Here is a 21695-nt window from a genome sequence, read left to right on the forward strand (position 1 = left end):
AAGAAGGTAGGATATGAAGGCCACCCTGACTCCTCTGTTCCCCTCACACCAAGCCTCACACCCATTGCTGCCCATCTAATCCACCAGCCAGTCTTGGAGATTCTATTTATGACACAAATTGCCAAGGCAACTGCTTTTCTCCAACTTTACTGTCACCAACCAATTCGAAATGACCATTCTTTCTCCCTCAGCCATATGTCTCTGCTTCTATTCTTTCTATACACACAGCAACTAGAATTTTTTTAACTTTTTATTTTAAATCATGCCAAGCCAACAGAACACCTACTGCTGGCCATGATGGAGTAACTGGGACTAGATTTACCCTCCTACATGAAACAACTGAAAACCAAACAAAATATATGAAACAAATGTTTTTGAGACTGGGCGTGAGGCAATGAAAGTCCGTGATGCCCCAGAATGGGAAACTATTGAGGGAAGTCCCACAATTGCCCCAGCTCACTACTTTATGAGATTTTCCAGGCCATGTCATGCGGAGGCACAACCCAGTTGAGAAGACAGATCTGAAAGTCCTTGAAGTCCAAAGTGGCTAGAGGTCACGAGAGAGAGTACCAGTGAGAAGGAGGTGGCACAGGGAGAATCCCAGAGTTCCACATAGGGTCCTGCTTGAGTATTCAAGAGAATATTGATCCTGGCAGGCATGTGAGAAACCTACTCAAGGATGGGGGAAGAACCACCAGAGAGGATTCAAGTGAAGACTTATTTGTCATTCACTCAGCATAAGCATAACTAGTGCCTGGTTTCCCACCCCCCCGCCCTCCCAGTCAGGCTGGAAAACATCATAATTCATGGGGCATTGGTAGAGTAATAAGAAGGGTCTTGCCTTAGTAGACAGCTATAATTAGCCCCAAACTAGATTCTGCTCTGGTCCTAACATCTCTCAAAAGATCTGAAAGGATTAAACTACTTATTTCTAAGTAACTGTATCCTAGAGCAAAGCTCAAGAAATTTCCTATAGGAAAAAAAACTACTCCAGCACCCAAAAAATTAAAATTCACAACATCTGGCATCCAATAACAAATTATCAGGTATGCAAACAATTAGGAAAACAAGACCCATACAGAGGAGAAATATCAATCAGTTGAAACTGGTCTAGACCCGACACATATGTTAGAATTAGCAGACAAAGACATTAAGACATCTACTATAGTGTATATATTCAGAGTTAAGTAGAGTCAGAAAATATATGTTTAAAAGACTCAAACTTCTAGACTCAAAAACTATATCTGAAAAGATATACTGGATGGGATTAAGAGAATAGAAAAATGAATACTTTTTCTGGAGAATCATATTTGTCTTCAGACATTCCTTTTTTCCTCCTACTTTTTCTCCATAGTCCTATCCTTTCTAAAAAAAAAAAGTAATCAAGACATATGTGTAAAACTCATTGTTTTAAACAAATGAGTGCAAGGAAGCCAAAAGAGGTTAATAGATTCCCTCAAAGTTTCATAACTACTTAATGAAAGAATCCAAACTAGAGTTAAGGTATATTGATATTCAGAGATACTTCCCCGTTATATAACAGTGCTTCTTCTTTAGCTAGTTATATAATAACAAAGCAGTGATGAAATATTTTGATACAAATTATTAGATAAAACAATTCGGGTATTGCTTCTGGAAATGGACCTCAATTAACACCAGAGGAAGTTGTTAAAGACATAAGAAACTATATGCTAAGACTAAAACATAATGATCATCCAGGAGAACTATTATAAGTATTCTTCCTCCTAAAATCTTCAAAAGAAGGATGTTTTTGAGTCCAACTTTGAGGAATGGTTTAGGCAAAATCATGCATATGGGCACAATATTTCTGGTTTTGTTGTTGTTAAAGAGTAATAAAAGTTATAGTTTCTAATTTTATTCAGAAAATTTTATCATAAAAAAGAAGAAACTTTTATCATGACGATTTTTGGAAGTTCCAAAAAGTCATAATATGCATTTTTAAAATCTTCTTTAGAATTCTCCACCCTTAAAAAAAAAAAAAAAAAAAAAGAATTCTCCACCCTTCAATATGGTTTGTTCTGACATGGAAGTAATACTGATGATTTTGGAAAGACATAAAATCATGTGTCAAAAAGAAAAAAAGATTAGAAATTATGGAAAAATATTAGTAAAATTGAAGACACAGTCATAGAAACTACACAAAATGGAAATATACTAAGCAAGTCTGGGGGGAGAAACGAAAAGAAGCATCAGTGAGCTATGAGACAACCTCAGAGGCTTAATACAGATATATTTGGAGCTTCAAAGAAGGGGCAAGGGGCAAAAAGAAAAGACCATTTGAGCTGCACCTGGGTGGCTCAGTCAGTTAAGCATCTGACTTCAGCTCAGGTCATGATCCTGGGATCAAGTCCCATACTGGGCTCCCCGCTTAGTGGGGGATATGCTTGTCCCTCTCCTTCTTTGTCGGCTGATTGTGGGCTTGCACTCATCCTCTCTCTCTCTCTCTCAAACAAAAATATTAAAAAGAAAAAAGACTATTTGAAAAAATAATGGAAGAAAACTTCCCAAATTTGATAAAAAACTATAAACCTAGAGACCCAAGAAGCTAGCAAACAACCCCATACAGGAGAAACATGAAGAAAACATGATAATCTAATTGTTCAAAATCAGTGATGTGGGGGTGGTTTGGGGGCAGGGGAAAGTAGCTATTAAAAGAAAACACCATTAAGCACAGAGCAATAGGGAGAAGAACAATAGATTTCTCCCCATTGAAAAATATGCAGATAAGAAGCAGTGGAGCTTCATCTTTAAAGTACTCAAAGGGGGGAAAAGATGTCACCCTAGACTCCTACAATAAAGACTTTTTCAGACCTACGACCTACAAAAGCTGAAAGGATTCATCAGCAGCAGCCCCATACTTCAAGAAATGTTAAAGAAGTTCTGTTAAAGAAGAGAAGGGATCCCAGATGGGAATCTAGAGCTGTAGGAAGGAGGGAAGAGCACAGGGGTTAGGGCAGGGGGGCATATATTTTCTTATTTATATCTCTTTAAGAGGTAATTGTTTAAACAAAAGTAATGACATTGGGATACAGGGTTTATAACATATGAGAAAGTACAAATGTGTGACAGTTAAGAGCACAGAAGGCTGGAAGGGGAAGAAATGCAAGTATACTATCCAAGCTTCCTCCTCTATACATGAAGTAGCAAGTGATATAACATCACCTAAAAGTGGACCATGATGAGTTAAAGATGCATACTATATATTCTAAAGCAATCACAAAAAAAAGAACACCCATACACAAAGAGTTATAGCTAATAAGCCAAAAAGGAATTTTAATTTCATTAAATTTATTTACTGAATAATTAAATTTAAATAATTAAATTTATTTATTAAAGTAAACTTAGATTTTTCAATTTAAATTTTTTAAATGTGTGTGTGTGTGTAGTGTATATATATATATATATATATATACATACATACATACATACATATATATGCTGGTCCAGGATCACATAGTGCATTTGGCTGGCTCATCTCTTTAAAATGAAAGTGTCCCTCAGCCCTTCTTTGTCTTTCATGACCTTGACATTTCTAAAGAATACAGGACAGTTGGGTTGGCAATGTTGTTTAGTTTTGGTTGGTTGTAGAATGTCCCTCGGTTTGCAGTTCTCTGATAAAAGCGATTTTCTTTTACTGTAAATCTGTAAATCAGATCACAACAAGGGCCCTACTTAAATGGCTTCCCTACCCCTTGCACTCAGATCAACCATGTTGTCACAGAGCCTTTCCTGATGTGGCCTTGGCCTCCCACCCCCCCCCCCCCCCCCCCCCCCCCCCCACCCCCCCGTACATCCCTTCACACTCACTCCATCAGACACCAACCACAAAGGCTTGCTCTCTTTCCTTCCTTCCAGCTTGTTCATACCTCAGGGCTATTGCACGTGCTCTTCCCTCTCATCCTTCCTTTCTCAGTACAGAATCACCACCCTAGAGGTGGCTTCCCTAATCACCACTTCAAAGTGCCCCCCTCCCCCACAATCAGCCCCTGCCAGTCCTGTTTAGCTCCTTCAGAGCACTTATCACTGTCAGAAATCATCTTGTGCACTTGCTTTCTACTGAAACAAAAGCCTTGGGCAGAGAGGAGTGAGTTCTCAGTATCTAGAATGGTACCAGGCACACAGAAGGCCTTCAGTACATATTTGTGGAAACGAATGAAGAAGGGACAGGGGGAGCCAAGAAAGAGAAAAAAAGGTGGGAGGGGGGGGGAGATACACTTTGGAAGAAGAGAGATCCCAGGGATGTAATGAACATCTGTTGAGAGTTGTCCACATGCTGAGCACTCTTCAAAGCACTGTACATGTACCAGCTCATTCCTAGGACAGTCAGAATCTCAAGTCAGTTAATTTCTGAGACCCCAGACCCTCCTTGAGTAAACTGAGGAAGACCTCTAACCGCAGCCTCAGAGACATAAGGAGGGATGTTCAGGTTACCTCAAGCAGCCTCCACAGTGGGTGAGAACCATATAGAACAGCAGAGACCCATCCTGGGAGGCCAGAACAAAGCTGTGAGGGGGGTGAAAGCCACCTCCTGTACTGAATGCCTACCTCTCCTTCCTGGGACAGACCCTTAGAGCCACAGGAGGGGGCTCTAAAAACCTCAAGTTTACCACTACAAGATCCTGCCTCCGGGACTGAAAAATTAAATGTCAGAATGCAGAGAGAGAGAAAATGAAGGAGCAGCACCAAGGAGCAGAGAGGAGATCTAGAGAAAGAGTTCTGATTTTCAAGTACCTGGTTCCAGACCATTCCAGAGGTCTGGCTTCCCTCCTGCCCTTGGTTTCCTGAAACACACTGTAGCCTCCAAGAGTCTTTTTTTAGTGAAGCCAGCTCTGGCTGGTTTGTTTCTACAGAACCTCTGTTGATTTTGGAGAGCTGCCTTCCATTATTTGAAGGGACCCCTCCCCCTTCAGGGTCTTGGTGGGAAGCAGAGAGTAGCTCCCACTACAGAAGTCAGACATGTCACTCACTGTCCCAGTGTACCTTGCAGCTGGGATGGTTAAGCACATGATCCAGGTTCAACCAATTAGATGCACATATGCAATAAAACAAGGCCCCAGAGAATTCATTTTAACTGGGGTGGTGACAGCAACATCTTCCATCCCATGCTGCCAGTGGCAACAGTGTAAGTAAGCCTGGTTTGTTTGAGGATAGTGGCATCTATGCCAGACTGGGGCTGCATCATCACACAGACTGCTATTGCAACAGACACCTGACCTCCCTTGTCACTGCCCTTATCTGGTGCCTGGTCTGTACCTTTCCTGCCATTTCTGTGAACCACATGACATGCTTCCAATAAATTCCTTTTCCCCTTAAGTCAGTGAATTGGTTTCTGTTACCTTCAACTAAGAGCTCCAGTGAATCCATTAACTTTCCACAAGGGTCCTAATTCAAGGAGTGTAGTCTTGCCTGCATTTTAAGTGTATATTTCTAGGCTTTCAATGACCCCTCTCCCCAGCTACTAATTAAAACTGTCTACTGAGCCCACACAGGGAGAGCCAGCCCCCAGGTGGAGAACCTCCTGCTGCATCTTACATTTTGGTGCCCAAGTATATGTTGCAAAATCTGCTGCTGACCCATGTCCACCCTTGTGTGAATTAGGAAAAGGCAAGGCCGTCACCTGGGGATGCCCTGTGCAGGGAATAACCTGCATGGCCCCATGTACAGGCCCTGGGGGCACATCTCTCCATGACCCTGCTGGGCTGAGGCTGGCTAGTTGGAATGAGAGCACAATGTGCTCAGCACATGTTTACAAATGGACAGATTGTTTGTTTGGTTGGGGACTCAGTAGGAAAGTCAACTTGGAAGGCATGGGCTTCACAGAAGCTTATCAACTGAATGAAGCACAGAATTAGTGGCTTGCATGCTGTATTCCAAGGATGGATTCCCAGAGGAATCTTAAAACACCCTGAATTTTATATAACATGTGTAGGGACATACATTTTTCTGGAGAGGAAGTCTAATTGTCATCAGCTTGTCTAAAGCCTCTGTGACCTACCTACCACACACACGCACACACACCAGTTGTAACTCTAAAACCGCTGGTATGACCTAATCTTTCATTTGACAAATAAGGAATGGAAGAAACAGAAACGTTCAGAAAGGTCACAGAACTCATTAGTGGTCAAGTCAGAACGAAAGTCCAGGTTCACCGCTTAAATAACAGAATTCACTCTGCTTTAGGTGGCACTCACATGACCATGCCCACAAGGTATCTTCATCAAGACACAATTCTCCCTCATCTGGAATGTCCCAGAAGTGGTATCAAGAGCCCACAGACAGGTGTCCCTGAGCCTGAGCAGTGCTGGCCTTCCAAACACCAGGCTCCCAGGGCCCTAGCCATCCTGCCCACCCCCATCTGGCCTGGAAGAGGCCTGCATTGGTGGGAAAGCAGGTGGAGTGCCACTAGGGGTACACCCTGGCCCTCTACTGTTCCCCACACTCTCTCGGCCTGTTCACACACTTGTAGGCACCTGTACCTACAGGCCAGAGATGCAGGAAGCCTGTAGGCTGGAAAGCCACAAGTCCCCCAGCTAGTGCTTTAAAACAACAATAACAAAACAAAACAAAAGAAAACTTTTTTTTTTTTTTTTTTTTTTTAAATCCTAAACCCACACAGATCTACTTGGCCCCCATGTGACCATCGAGGCCACATGTGAGTAGGATGGCCTTATACATTCACATTCACCTTTCTCAGACAAGGCCTTTCCTTTTTGGGTGCCCATAATATTCATTTCATTTTATCAGCTTAAAAATACTGGAGACAGGGCCACCAAACAGCACCGCCTGATGGCTTATTTCTAGGATTTATCAGTTCCCTTTCTTAAAAAAAAATCTTAGGAATTATAATACACAGGAAAAACTGCTAACATATGGGCCAGGCATTGTAGTAAGTACCTGACATACATATTATAATTTCATTTCTAAGGATAAATACACTAAGGATAAATACAATTACTATCCCTATTTTATAGATCGGAAAGTAAGGCCAAAGAAGTAACTTGGTTAAGGTCACAAAACTAGGAAGAGACAGAACAAGGCTTTATATTCAGGTCGTATGGATTCCAGGGACTCAGCTCTTAGCTGCTCTGTTGTGTTAGGCTAAATGGCCTCTCAGGAGAGACGGTGCTTGTTGAGGTGTGAGAGAATCCTTGACTTTCTCCAGCACCCTTCATCAAACGTTCTAAGAACAAAATGGAAGGATGCTCTCATCTTCCAGTGAGCATAGGGCTTCAGAGAGTCTTCAACAACTAGATGCAGAAGAATTTCAGAGGTCTCTTCTAACCTTCTCCAGCTATAGGTGAGGACATAAAGAACCAGAGGGTAAGTGACATGTGCAGGACACACAGCTACTAAGTAGTCCCTTGACTACAAGTCCAGGAAGCCACCTGCCAAATCAGTGTTCCAAAGTGGGAGACATTTTGTCCACAGTTGTATGACAGATTGTAGGGACACAGAGGAAAGCTTTAAATCATGTGGATTCTCTTAAGTAATAAAAATATCCCTTGAGTTCTCTTTTAGTCCATATTGAGGAGCATCTTGGTTTTCAGTGCGACTACATCTGCAATAGCTCTTTAACATTTGTCAAACTCCCTTTTTACAGAGAGAGAAAGGCCCTCTGGTAGGAAACAAAGAATCAGCAAGAATGATGCCACATTGTTTTATTTTGTTTCTTATAAGTTACTCTATAATTATGCTAGGTGATACAAGTTTTCCATGTACACATTAAAGTTTCCATTTAAAGACAGGGTATTTAGGTTAAAGAAAAGTTGAATCGATTTAAGGAAAAACATTAAATGAACACTGATTGCTTGCTATGATACCAAGTAACCTCGAAAATTTCAATGAAAATAAAGCAAACGTGTCACTTCGTAATCACTCCTTGAGCAAATGACAATAGCTACAACTTTTCTAAGCATTAGGACTCTAGTCATGGTGTGTTCACGTGATGAGAGATCTATCACTAACTTGAAGTTCGGCTCTACACTGATTTCCTGAGTTTATAACCCCGCCCTCACCACTCAGGGGCCCTCAGGGAGAAGATCCTGCCACCTTTGGAGGAGTCTAACAGGCACAACTACAACAGTGGGCAGGAACAGCCCCCAGGGTCCCAGGACAGACAGATGCACTGGGTGAGCTGTGCACAGCAACGGAAGAAGCGTGCCGCCCCCTGGTGGGCATCTTGGAAAGTTGTGCGGCCAGTATTCTGTTTTCTCGTGTGTGTGTGTGTGTGTGTGTGTGTGTGTGTGTGTGTGTGTGTACGTATACGTACAAGGCAAGCCTGACAATTGTTAGGAAGTCCTCTCTTGTGTGTTATCCATAAGCATACATATAAACATAGATCTGAACTGTCTTTGAATTTCGCTTCAGGATAATAAAGGGGTTTTATATCTGCTAAGACTGAGACCCACTGTCCTAGAAAAGTAAAATGTGCTCTTTATTTTGGGGGCTCATAGCCAGGGCTGATGAGCCCCTGTGGCAGATTTCGTCATATGAAGTGTTACTTACTGCCTTTTGTGACCAATCTCTCTCCAGTCATCTTCTTCTGTCCAAATCCTGCCTTCCATCAGGCCCAGACCTCCCTCACTCCAGCTCACAGCTCTTACCCTCCTCTGTAATCAGCACATTTCTCTATTAAAATTAATCAACCCCACCTCTGGGGCCTCTTAATCCAGGATCACTGTTAAACACTCTTACCTTTTTCAGAGTACTTGGATTTGAACTAGCTCCATCACAATGGACTTTGCTGCACAAGTTACCTAACCAATCAGAGCCTGGCTTTCCAGCTATTGAAAACACCCCCTTGGTGTTGCTCTGAGATCCCACTGGATGATTCATATGAACACCTAGCATTGGAGTAGATGCCGGATGATGTCTGGTGATGGTGGGAATAACCAACAGTATCCCTTCCACCAACCCCTCCTCCCCAGTTTTATTTCAAAAGGTCTCAGTAAGTATTGACTGATAAAAAGAGAGTCAGGATTTTCAGATAAAACTTACCAGAATCACCAAGCTGAGACGGTCCTGAAGACAAAATCTGCACTTGCCACTGAACTCAGCTAAAAGATTTCCAATTTAGAGAAAGCAGCAATGAATGAATAAGAAGGAAGGGGGCACCCTCTAGTGGCATAGTTACATTATCTCAGGAGGAATCGTGGATTCCAGAAATGGTAAAGCAAAGGATTTAGCATAATTTTCAAGGAGAAGGACAAAGTCAAGTGTTAAATTGAGGCAGGAGGAAGTGATGCCTAAAAGATACAAGTGGGAACTTACTGTCTCCTCAGTAGACCATTGTGCATGACTTTGTTATTTGACTTTACCCTGCAGAAAGTGGCTCACTCAAAGTCAGGTCATTATTCAAGGGCAGGGCTGGAAATTAAAACCAAAGGTGCCAACCATAAATCTGGAAATCTCTCCCCTGCTGGGCGGCAAACCCCTCCAGAGGGGGAGTTGTGACACGCATTTTACATCTTTCACAGGACTTAGCACAGTCATGCATGTCGTAGATACTTGATCAGTTATATAATGAAACAGTAATCACTTATAAAATGATCATTCTGTGCCCAACACTATGCATAGTACTATTAAAACATTATTCTATTTGCTGTTCATAATAACTGTATGAGGTAGTCTGCTTTCCAGGTAAGGAAACCAACTCTCAGAGAGGTTAAGTAACTTGCCGAAGAACTCAAGGCCTGGTTTTTGCCTGAGTTCACACCAAGCACCCTAACTCCAGAGCCTGGTCTCTTACCCACTAAGCCACCAGTTTTCAAACTGTTTGGTCTCAGGACTCCTTTATGCTTAAAAACTATCAAGGGCCAAGGGCACTCTGGTGAATCAGTTAAGCATCTGACTCTTGATTTCAGCTCAGGTCATGATCTCAGGGTCATGAGATCAAGCCTGTGTCCAGCTCTGTGCTGGATGTGGAGCCTGCATAAGATTCTCTCTCTGCCCCTCCCCACTAGCTCTTACTCTTTAAAAAAAGAAAAGTTATTAAGGACCACAAAGAGCTTTTGTTTATAAGGATTATGTCTATCGGTACTCACAGTATTACAAATTCTTAATTTTTGATTTAAATTCAATTTAGTTAACATATAGTATATTATTGGTGTCAGGGGTAGAATTTAATCAGTTGCATATAACAACCAGAGCTGGGATCCCTGGGTGGCGCAGCGGTTTGGCGCCTGCCTTTGGCCCAGGGCGCGATCCTGGAGACCCGGGATCGAATCCCACGTCGGGCTCCCAGTGCATGGAGCCTGCTTCTCCCTCTGCCTATGTCTCTGCCTCTCTCTCTCTCTCTGTGTGACTATCATAAAATAAATAAATACATTTAAAAAAAAAAAAAAAAAACAACCAGAGCTTATTACATCAAGTGCCCCCTTAATGTCCGTCACCCAGTTACCCCACCCCCCACCCATCTCCCCTCCAGCAACTCTCAGGTTGTTTCATAGAGTTAAGAGTCTCTTATGGTTTGCTTCCCTCTCTCTTTTTATCTTATTTTTCCTTCCCTTCCCCTGTGTTCATCTGTTTTGTTTCTTAAATTCCACATGAGTGAAATCACATCTCTTTCTCTGACTTATTTCACTCAACATAATACCCTCTAGTTCCATCCACATTGTTGCAAATGGCAAGATTTCATTCTTTTGATGGCTGAGTAATATTCCATGGTATGTTTGTGTGTATATATACCACATCTTTTTATCCATTCATCTGTCGACGGACACCTGGACCCTTTCCATGTTTTGGCTTTTGCGGACATTGCAGAAATTAAAATGGAAATTTCAAAAATATTTACTCATTAATTTGAACACTGCAATAACCCTCTTAATGTTATATTTTTATGAAAAATAACTAGTTTCCCAGATTTAAAAACACTTAGAAGACGGACACTGTTTTACATTTTTTATGGATTTCTTTAGTATCTGACTTTTAAAAGATATCTAGAGTCTCTATCTGGTTCTGCATTCAGTCTTCTGGAACATCTTCATGTAGCTTCTGCAAAACTTCCCTCCACTTGTGACAGAACAAGAATGCAAAGGGCAAATAACATCTTAGTATTATTACTGAAATAGTCTTGACTTCATGTACTGCTGAAATGGCCCTGGGGATCCCTGGGACCTCCAGACTCTCTTGGAGAACCAGCACTATCAATAGGGCAAACAAAGGGTTCTGTCTTCCTAAGAGTCACTTCTTCAGGGAGATCATTCTACCTGAAACATTCCTACTGACTTCCTGAATGCTTTTTCTTCCTTTCTCCTTTTTTTCTCCATTCTTGTTCTTTCCTTGGTAACTGCATGTCTTCTAAGTCAACTTTTTCTTCCACTATGCCCTGGATGTAGTGTGTAGGGGAATGGCAAACCTCAAGGCAAAATCCTACAAGCACTAAAGGGGGCTCTGTTTTAATCTCAGATGCCTCAATATAAAGACCAAAAGTATGAACTTAATTCCTATTATTCCATTTCTAGGGAAAAGATCTTCTGAAATGTCCTCGCTCAATTTCATCCAGACTAAGAAACTTCACATTAAGCAGTGTCACTCCCATTTAGGTTTCACTAAGATAAATAGGGGCTCTTAATAGCAGTATACTAAGACAGTCATCCATCATACCCAGAGGGAACCGTGGCTCCCAGCTGCCAACCTTCCCCTGGCCTCCCATCAGCATCAGTGAAGAGGGTGCCCCATTCCACCACCACCAGGCATCCTCACTACTGCTTCCAGACCACCCTCCCTTTCTCTGCCCTAAATCCCCAGCTCCAGAACCTCATGTCATCAGACTACACCATCCATCGCCCTGTCTTGTTGCAAAGACCTGGGTCACTCCCTTCCCTCCGTGGAAATTTTGGCACATAGCTCAGTGCCAGTCTAACACCACTCCCTCATTCTGTTTGTTCTTCCCAAGACACTGCTCTCAAAATTACTGGACAATTCGCCTATAAGCTTGTCCTCCATCTGCCTGTCACTCCTTCCTGTGGTCATCTGCTAGACTTTGTCACTACCAATAACCTCAAACTCGCCATAATCTGACCTTCAAGCACTAAAGTCTCCATCTTCCCAGATCAATACGACCCTTTTCCCAATAATGTTTTGATTCCCCAAAGACCACACTTAAAATCCAAACTCATTTTTATGGCCTTCAATGTCCTACAAGCTTAGGAACCTGCCTACTTCACTGGTATTGTCTCTTAATCCCCTATTACTCACTGTGCTCCACTCCCACTGACCCTTCTGCAATTCCTCAAACAGACCAAGTCCATTCCTACCTCAGGGCCTTTGCACTAGTTCTCTCCTATACCCAGGTAATCCTATCCCTGGATATTCTCTGCCCTCCTTTCTCATCTCCTTCAAATCTTTGTCCAAAAGTACCTTCTCAATGAGGACCTCCATAACCTATTTAAAATCTCAACCCACCCACCCTTCTACTCACCCACAGGACATTCCTCCCTCCCTACTTTATCTTTTACATGGCACCTATCACACTTTCTAGCATATGGTATAGCCTACTGTTATTTTGTAGATAGTTGATTTCTGGCTAAGGGCAGAGATTTTTTTATCTGTTTTGTTCAGTGCTATATCCTTAGTGCCTAGAACAGTGCTCAGCACATAGAGACTGCAGAATATTTTCTGTATGAATGAAGGAAATTGGACTGTGCAGATTTGAAATAAAAACAAGAACATAGGGGATCCCTGGGTGGCTCAGCAGTTTAGCGCCTGCCTTCAGCCCAGGGCATGGTCTTGGAGTCCCGGGATCAAGTCCTGCATCGGGCTCCCTGCATGGAGCCTGCTTCTCCCTCTGCCTGTGTCTCTGCCCGCCCCCCCCTCTGTGTGTCATGAATAAACAAAATATTTTTAAAAAGAGCTTAAGTCATCTTATAAAATTTTAAAAAACAATATATCTGCCCTCCCTGTCTCTTTTTATTCAACTGTCCTTTCAGCATCTCTCTACACCACCCTCAGCCCTCTGCCTCTACCTACAATGTAGGATAGAAAGACGATTTGTTTTACTGCTCTGGTCATGTGCCTAGTTTTCAGCCTAAGAATGCAGAACACAGTATTCAACTAGCTTTTGATCTTTCTAGGAAGAAGCTTCTTTTTTTTTTTTTTTTTTAAGAAGATTCTTAAGTATGTGCTCTCCCCTGACACCTCCCAGTTAGTCTCCAAGAGTGCCCTTGATAGGCTGTGTCCCCTCCAGGGTCAGTGCAAGTGTACAGGAAGCTAAAGCCAGCTGTGGCCTGGGCCCTGAACAGCATCCCAATGGTAGGCAGCTCCCACCACTGCAGTGGCCCTGGAAGATGGAGGGGAAGTATGGAACGTGCCATCACCATGGAAACCCCCTCCCACTCTTCAAGCACCACAGGAAGGCAGGGCCTGCAGTCTGTTCCACTGTGTGCTCAGAGAAGTGGCTCATCAATCCGGCCTCTTCTTACAGAAAAAGAGGCCTCTTCATAAGGAGTGTAGTCACAGATCCTCCTGGGAGCCTGTGCATACAGGGATACAGGCAACTGCTCTGCTGTCATGCTTCCTGCTGTAATTCAATCCCCAGTCTATCCCAGGCAAGGCCGTGGACCTAAAGATTGCAAACATAAAGCACCCCTCAGTAGGCACTCACTCTAACTGGAGCAGAGGAATGGAAGATGTGCCACTGATCACTCCTGTTGCTTGAACACGTGCAGCTAAGGTCTCCAAAAGTCACCAAGTATGGCGTGTCCTAAAGTTAGCTCTGCACTTGCTGAGAGATGCACAACCAGCCATCAGGAGAGGAAAGAGGTTTAAGAAAGGAGGTGGTCAGCTTTTGGCGTCTGCAGAGAAAAGCCACATCCACCGGGGGAGAAAGGGGTTCCTCCCCGTCCTGTGAATGGCTCCAAATGAACCACACCTGAGGACTGGGACCTGCAAGAAAGTGAGAGTGGCATTCTGTCTTCTGGATGTGTGCCTGTCGAGCTGCAGAAATTGGTGCTGCCCATAGAGCCAAGCACAGTGAGACAGGGCTTTTAGGGGAGCATTCGGGAAGCCTAAGAATGTGTTTTTCAGCCTTCTTACCAAACAATGGAGAAAAAGGGAGGATCATTGGCATGTGGGGACCTGAACTTAAATACTGGTGCCTGCTCCTGGTTCAGGGATTTCTCACCTGCTGGAATAGGCCAGGACTACAGGGCCTGAAGAACCTCAGATGTGGTGTGCCCAGGAAACCTTCACCCCATCCTCTGTGGCCCTCAGAGGGTATGGAAAGGACCCCACAGTTATTAAGGGAAGGAGCCCTGGACAAAGCAATAGGAGGTCCCAACATGGAAAAGGCGTGGTTGGCACTCTCAGAGCAGTAGGAATCCCCAGCCATATGGAAACACGCAGTCACACACACGTCTCCACAGAGTGGAGGCCACCAGCATGGCACAGAGCCCAACATCCAGACCTGAGCCAGGACACTGCCCATAACTAACGTGTGGCCTGTCACATGAGCACAATCTTTTCTCTTTCCAGCTGTCCTCCCTGGCATTGAGCTGCAGGAATGCCGCAGGAGCCCAACAACTGCAGGGAAGAGGGGAGGTGTGTTCACCACACGTTTCAGTCCCAGCTCTAGCCTATATAGGGGGGAGGAGAAGAGCTTGCATTGAGTTTGAGATTGAAGTTCTAAAATGAACAAAACTGAACCTTACGTTCCAAGTCAAAAATTGATTTGAACCCAAAGGAACCAGAAAGCTATGGAATCTAATAAGATGCTGTTGAGCAACCCCTACCACCCACCAGGAAGGAGAAACCAATGAAATCAGGTAGCAGTTAGAAAAGAAAGAAAACCAGTTTCCATTTCCACCCTGTTGCCCTGGACCTTCTCCACACACAGGCAGGCAGTGTGAGGAGAAGGCAAACAAGACATCAGCTGCCTGGCAGGGGAGGTGGGAAGCTGCCTCCTTGGGCCTGTGCTCTTCCCCCTCCCCCTCTTTTTGGGGGGACCTGGGGTAAAGGCAAGCTCCCTGGCCTTGACTCTGCATGATGCTTACAGTGGGCATGGTGCAGTCACTGGGCCTCTAGAACCTGGGTCCCCAGGATTAATGACATATCCCTTCATTTCAGTAAATGCCTGAGCACCAACTGTGCTCCCAGCACAGGAATACAAGAGCAAGCAGGGCAGACCTGAGCCAGCTCCCAGTATAGCACATGAGACAGCCAGACAAATGGGCAGGCACAGCTTAACATGATAAGTGCTAGGAGAAGTTTAAGTGTCTGGAGCAGAGAAAATGGGAGGGAACCTCAACTCAATCATAGGGTATCAGGAAAGGCTTCCAGTCAGAGAAGTAACTCAGTGGAGAGCAAAAGGATGGATAGGTGTGACCCAGCAAATCAGAAGAGCTTTCCAGGAGAGGAATCATACCTCATCTCCCTGGGAGCCACCGTGCAGCCTTGGGAATCACGTGGGCCTTCTCCCTAGAGCAGTGGGGCATCACTTAAAAATGAAATGAGGAATAGCTGCTTAATGGGGACAGGTAGGGCAGGGCAGAGGGAGAGAATCTTAAGCTGGCTCCATGCTCAGCAATGAGCCCAACACCCATCTCATGACACTGAGATCACTACCTCAGCCAAAATCAAGAGCCAGACACTTAACTGACTGAGCCACCCAGGTGCCCCTAAACTTCCAATTAAAAGATGAGTAAGTTCTGGGATGTAATATATAACATGTGATTATAGTTAACAACATTGCATTATATAAGTTGCTAAGAATAGACTTTAAATGTTCTCACTACCAAAAAAATGGTAATTAAAAAAAATGGTAATTATATGATATAATGAAAGTGTTAGCTAAATATATACCTGTATCAAATCAGCACCCTATACAATGTTGTATGTCAATTACATCTCAAAGCTGGGAACAACAACAAAAAACCCTGGCTGTTGGGGCTAGACAGACACGAATTTGATTCTAGACTCCCAACAACCTACCAGCTGTGTCACTTAAATTTGGGGAGCCTCAGTTTCCTCATCTATAAGATAGGGATTCATTTGACTGTTGTAAAGATAAATGGAAAAATATATATAAAAAAAAAGATAATGGAAAAATATATGTTTTTCTTTAAAAAAAAAAAAAAAGTACTACCTCAGCAGTAGGGAAAATTAGCCCTCATGTTGTCTAACAAACTTAAAAACAAGACTCAAATGAATCAAATTGTTTCCAAGCAACTTAACTACATCCCAGAACAAAATTTAAGAATGTTTATAGAAATATAAAAATACTCAGCACAAAAAAAAGGTAAAATTCATGTCAGGAATCCAATAAAAATTCCTGGGCATTGTAAGCTGTAGGAATTTACAACCTGTAATGAAGGTAGTGAAAAGCCAAAACAATTGAAACCGACCCAGAACTGACAACAGATGTTAGAATTAGCAGGCAAGGACATTTAAACCGAGATAACGGTATTCCATATGTTCAAAAAGTTAGGCAAAAACATGGAGTATTAAAAAAAAAAAAGAAAAGAAATAAAAACACAAACAAAAAAACAAAACCAAGCTTCTAGAGTTGCGAACTACATCTGAAATTAAATGGAAATTATACCACAGCATTTGCCGAAGGGGGAACCTCACCTTGACTGTGCCAGAAGGGCTTTGGGGAAATCCTATGAAAGCAGGTATAAGCAGCTGTTAGAACATCCCACTGGAAAAATGGTGGCCAGAAAAGGAGTAACAGCAGTGGAAAGAATCCAGCCTTTCTGAAATATTTAAGTGGCAGGACTGGGTGACTACACAGGTGAGGCACTGAAGAGAACCAGGTGACACAGATGAAGGGAAGCAAAAGCAAGCCATCCCTCAGCTTCAGAGCACCCACTGCCACCTCAGGTACAATCAGCAACAGGCAGAGGAATCACAGCAAATGATATTCAGGAGGCAACAGGACGGGTGCCTCCTGCAGGGGCCACACCAGGGGCAGGAAAGGTGAGGGGGAATGTTGAGGGTGGGCATGCGGATGGAGCCTGGAATAGGGAACAGCCAAGCACTGGTTGGGGCCCAGATCACACAAGGCCTCACAGGCCCTGGAGATGAGTTCACATGTTACCCAAGCACAATAAGAATCTACTAGAAGGCTTCAAGCGGGGGGACAATTACAGTTGCATTGAAAATGTCACTCTGGGGGCACCTGGGTAGCTCAGACCATGATCTCAGCATCCTGGGATCAAGCCCCATGTCAGGCTCTCTGCTCAGTGAGGACTTGGCTTCTCCATCTGCCCTTGCCCTGCTTGTGTGCACGTGCTTGCTCTGTCTCAAAATCTTTAAATAAAATGTCACTCTGAGGACACCTTGGTGGCTCAGGCAGTTAAGCATCCAACTCTTGGTTTTGGCTCAGGTTATGATCTTAGGGTTGTGGGACAGAGCCCCAGTTGGGCTCCAGTTGAGATTCTCTCTCTCCCTCTCCACCACATGTGTTCTTTAATAAATCTTTAAAAAAATAAAATGTCACTCTGGCAATGGTAGAAAACAGGTTGGAAGAGCAGAAGCAGAACATCAGTTAGAGGGCTTTGGTCATCACAAGAAATTATGGTGGGAAGAAGTGAACAAGCCAGGAAAAGAAGCAGAATCACCAGGCTTGCGAGAGGGATGGATGTGGATAGAGATGGATGTGGACAAGGATAGACCCAGGTTTGTGACAGAGTAAACATCTGCAAAAGTAGAGAAAGCTAGCAAGGGGCAGATTGGAGAGGAGAAAAACTAGACAGATTAGAGACTCCAATCTAGACAGATTAGAGATCTAGTAAGCAACCATAGAGTTCAGGGGAGAGACCTGGATTAGAGATACCAATGTAGCACAGAGGTGGGATTTCAAACCACAGGAATACATAAGGAAGTGTGTGAAGAGAGACCAAGACTGAGCCCTTATAATCGGAGATGTGGAGCCAAAGAAGGATTTTTAGGTACGTAAGGGAGACTAGAGAGACTGGAGGTCTTCTCCAAAACACACATGCATAGGAGAGTAGGAGGAGAAGATAACCAAAGAGGGGATGTGACCCAGAGCACATGTGGAGGAATGACAGGTAGAACACTGCTGTTGCAAGATGCAGGCAGCTTGTAAAATAAATGTCAGCAAGAAGAGGACATTCCTGACTGTTGGCTTCCATATCCTCTACTAGGGAGAGGTTCAGCACCTAGAGGCAGGGGTAGTAGCAGAATGATACAAGTTTAAAGAGTGGAGAGGTATGAAAACAGGGACCTCAACACAGGAGAATATTAGTGTAAAACTGCCTGGCAATGTTGCATGCCCAGGTCAACACACATAGTTGGTTGATCCTGAATCAGTTAATGCCAACTGACCCCACTGGATGCTTGGCCCAGGAATGGTCTTCAGCTTTCTTAAGGCACCAATACTAAAGCACCATATCCTACCCCAGCCTCTTTTCGATCTGTTTCAGAATCAGCTCCTTGAGCCCCAACCCAACCCAAAGTGGGTGTTCAGGCATCCCAGAAATTTAGCAACTCAAGGGAAGGCTCAAACCTGGTGTCCCCAACCCCATGATGAAGCCTGTGGACAAGAACACAGGGATTCATTTGACTGTTATAAAGACAAATGGAATATATGCTTTTCTTTTTTTTAAAGGATTACCTCAATCTTTCCAGCCTCAGAGAGGAGCATTTTCTTTCTTTAAATAGTTTAATCCTATTTAATATTAATATATATATATTTATTTTTTGTAAGTTTAAACTATGCTAGTCTCCCATATGCACGCACAAGATAACTCTAGTAAGGCATTAATGGATGACTTTATGGATAGTTTTATACTCACAAATAAATCTAACCATAATAGTCACTAAAAGGCTTACTACCAGTCAAGCCCATTTTGAATGTTTGTACATTAGCTCACGTACTCCTGACAAGCTTTCAAGATAAATTCTATCATTGGTCTCATGAATGAAAGAACGGAAGTTCGGGGAGGTTAAAGAACATGCCCAAGGTCATAGAATAAGTTGCTGAGTCACCATCTCACTTTTTTACTTGTCACTATGCGTTTCTGTCTCATATGTGTTTAAATAAAAGTGATCCTAAATGCTGTTCTATAACCCACTTTTGAAACTGAAAAAGTTCCATGGTTAACTTTCCATGTCCACATATATAGATCTTTTGTAATGAATACGTTTCATTCCAATGTACCTCTGCATCATATCTTCCCATTATAAACTATGCAGCCACAAACATCCTTGTAAACATAACCGGGGCCGCTCATGTGAGGAGTGTTCCCATGCATTGTTGACTCTTTCCAGTACCATCTCTGCACCATCTGCTGCCAAGTCCAACTCCTGGATCCCTCCTGAAGCCCTACTTCCCTCCATGGTCACCTCTTCAAGGTCACTTCATCATCATCATCTACAGCAGATTCCAAATTGGTCTCCCTGCCTCCAGAGTGAGGTTCTGAAACACAAACCTGACCTGTCATTTCCCTCCTTAAAACCTTTCCCTGGTACCTAACAGCCCTAGGACAGACACTAAACCCCCTGCCATAGTTTACAAAGCTATGCTGCTGCTACCTAACTCTCCAGACTCCTTTATTACCAACCACACTCCTTGCCCAAACCTGAAGTAGAAAAGAAAAAAAAAAAAAAAGGCGGGGCGGGGGAGGGGGAGGACAGGAGGAAGGAAGAAGTTTTCATTCAATGAGCTGCGCCTCTTGCCTCCTGGCATTTGCATAAGCCATTCCCTCGGCTGAGAACACTTCTATCAAGTGTCCATCCATACATTCCTCAGGAAGCCACCCCTGCCCTTCCCTAAACTGGACTGGAAGGTACTCCCCAGCCACTGGTTCTTCCTGCCCTGGGATTCCTTATCCTGTATCCTGAGGGCGTTTCCCACCCATCTCGCCTACTGACAGCAGGCCCTGGAGCAGGGACAGTGTGTTACTTAACCTTGGCAGCTATGGTCCCTAGCACAGGGGGGCCTGAGTAAATGATGGGTGAAACTAATGGAAAGGACAAAGTCAACTTAGGAATTCCCATGGTTGTACTGACCCTTTTGTGACTTGGTACTGTTGTTGAGAATTGGTCTGAGAGAATATTAATGTATTTTAAAAGCTTTGTGTTCCTATTAGAAGGTTAATCAAATTTGAAGCCTGAAAAATGCCAGTGGAGGATTAACCCTATGGGTTAACCCTACATAGATCAGGGCACCCTTAAGGTCCAGTGTAGTCCAACTCTCCACCTTGAAAACAATAAACTTTAATCTTAAGAGCGTTATTGATGGGACAGACTGGAAATGCAAACAGGACTTCTCATAAGCTTTTCAAGCAATGAGGCCAAACCCATTACACTTCGTAAAATGTATACAAATAGCAATCTCCACAAAATAAAAATTATATTAATGGGGAAGCATCTGTTTAAAAGTTCTCAAAGGCTCAACCAACATTAAGCACTTTGTATTTTTAAGATTTTACTAATTTGAGAGAGAGCGCATGTGCATGCATGCATGTGCACAAGGAAAGAGGAGCAGAGGGGGAGGGAGAGGGACAAGCAGACTCCGTGCTGAGCGTGGAGCCCAACATGGGGCTAGATCCCAGGACCCGGAGATCATGACCTGAGCCAAAACCAAGAGTCAGACAGACTGAGGTACCCAAGGACAGTTAACTAGCTGGTAAAGGACTGACTAGTGGCCGTGTTCTCAGTCCTTTGTTCCCTCCACAAGAGATCCCTTTCCAAAGCTTCTAAATTATAGAGTATGAAAACCACTTAATGATACTTTGCTTTTCACACAGGCCTGCTATACCTGAGGATGCTCAATTTAATACTCTTCCTTAGAACCAAGTGTCCTATTAATAGTCTGATTTTATTAAGCTTTTAAAAGTCTTTCTACTGGGGCACCTGGGTGGCTCAGTTGGTAAGCGTTTGCCTTTAGCTCAGGTCATGATTTTAGGATCCTGGGATCCTGGATTCCAGCCCCACATTGGGCTCCCTGCTCAGCAGGGAGTCTGTTTCTCCCTCTCACTCTGCCTCACTCCCCAACCCCCTGCTTGCGTTCTCCCTCCCTCTTGCATGCTCTAATAAATAAAATCTTAAAAAAAAAAAAAAAAAAATACTGACCTTTGTCTATTAAACACTTCCACTAGTTTTCAATTTCAAGCAAATTCCAAAGAATACCAACTGCAATAATGATGGAAAGGGGTTTGAATTCTGACTACAAATGCTACAAACCTTTCAGGGGAGAGTCTTCCTACATAGGATGGTATTAAGGATCTATTCAATCGATTTCATGGCCCATGCAAGTAAAAGGAATGCAATTAAACTGGAGCAAGAAGAGACCATAGAAGGAATACTTCAGTTATCCCTTTGGGTCTGTAGGACAGAAAGCCCAAACTCCACCTAAAAGGCAGCCAGCACTCCAATGCCAGTCCAAGTGTTCCAAACAAGGGGCAACTATTGCCAGATCTGCTTTTCCAAGAGAAGCTCCAAAACCAGGCCTATGAAACTTTGGGATTTCAAATGGTGGCAATAACTTTTTTTTTTTTTATATCCTCCACCCCATTCCTCCAAAAAATAAAATCCATGAGCAAACATTTACAGTCTCTGATATTTTGATTATAATCCCAGATTTGGAATCGAGGTAAGAGCACTTCATGTCTTTGCATATCAATGAATTTCTGAGCTTCACTGTCCTCTCCTGAAAAATAGGGTCATAAACATGAAACACAATAACAATACTTAAAACCAGTCCAAATACA

The 21695-nt window shown here is 43.3% G+C and overlaps 1 long non-coding RNA gene across 1 annotated transcript; it reads right to left on the minus strand.

The window, feature by feature from the left end:
* Positions 1 to 7038: 7038 nt before the first annotated feature.
* On the minus strand, positions 7039 to 8719 carry LOC111095716. The gene is made up of 2 exons (XR_005357621.1): positions 8527 to 8719; positions 7039 to 7312 (listed from the first exon to the last, which is right to left on the minus strand). It is a non-coding gene; the product is annotated as an uncharacterized LOC111095716 (long non-coding RNA).
* Positions 8720 to 21695: the final 12976 nt, after the last annotated feature.

Source organism: Canis lupus, chromosome 4, assembly GCF_011100685.1.
Source record: "Canis lupus familiaris isolate Mischka breed German Shepherd chromosome 4, alternate assembly UU_Cfam_GSD_1.0, whole genome shotgun sequence".
In the NCBI taxonomy this organism is placed as follows: domain Eukaryota; kingdom Metazoa; phylum Chordata; class Mammalia; order Carnivora; family Canidae; genus Canis; species Canis lupus.